Here is a 1,121-nt window from a genome sequence, read left to right on the forward strand (position 1 = left end):
ACACTCACAATCACACTCAAAAGAGGTGGGGGCGTGGCACTGTTGATCAGAGACAGTGTCACGGCTGCAGAAAAGGTGGACGCCATGGAGGGGTTGTCTACGGAGTCTCTGTGGGTGGAGGTTAGGAACAGGAAGGGGTCAATAACTTTACTGGGTGTCAGTAACAGGGATATCGAGGAGCAGATAGGGAAACAGATCCTGGAAAGTTGTAATAATAACAGAGTTGTCGTGATGGGAGATTTTAATTTCCCAAATATCGATTGGCATCTCCTGACAGCAAGGGGTTTAGATAGGATGGAGTTTGTTAGATGTGTTCAAGAAGGTTTCTTGATACAATATGTAGATAAGCCTACAAGAGGAGAGGCTGTACCTGATTTGGTATTGGGAAATGAACCTGGTCAGGTGTCAGGTCTCTCAGTGGGAGAGTATTTTGGAGATAGTGATTATAATCCTGTCTCCTTTACAATAGCATTGGAGCAAGATAGGAACAAACAAGTTAGAAAAGTGTTTAATTGGAGTAAGGGGAATTATGAGGCTATCGGGCAGGAGATTGGAGGCTTAAATTGGAAACAGGTGTTTTCAGGGAAAAGTACGGAAGAAACATGGCAAATATTCAGGGGATATTTGTGCGTGGTTCTGTATAGGTACATTCCGATGAGACAAATTATGGTAGGGTACAGGAACCACGGTGTACAAAGGCTGTAATAAATCTAGTCAAGAGAAAAGAAAAGCTTACAAAAGGTTCAAAGAGCTCGGTAATGTTAGAGATCTAGAAGATTATAAGGCTAACTGGAAAGAGCATAAGGAGGAAATTAGGAGAGCCAGAAGGGGCCATGAGAAGGCCTTGGCGGGCAGAATTAAGGAAAACCCCAAGGCATTCTACAAGTAGGTGAAGAGCAAGAGGATAAGATGTGAGAGAATAGGACCTATCAAGTGTGACAGTGGGAAAGTGTTTATGAAACTGGAGGAAATAGCAGAGGTACTTAATAAATACTTTACTTCAGTATTCACTATGGAAAAGGATCTTGGTGATTGTAGGGATGACTTGCAGCAGACTGAAAAACTTGAGCGTGTAGATATTAAGAAAAAGGATGTACTGGAACTTTTGGAAAGCATCAAGT

Source organism: Hemitrygon akajei, chromosome 28, assembly GCF_048418815.1.
Source record: "Hemitrygon akajei chromosome 28, sHemAka1.3, whole genome shotgun sequence".
In the NCBI taxonomy this organism is placed as follows: Eukaryota; Metazoa; Chordata; class Chondrichthyes; order Myliobatiformes; family Dasyatidae; genus Hemitrygon; species Hemitrygon akajei.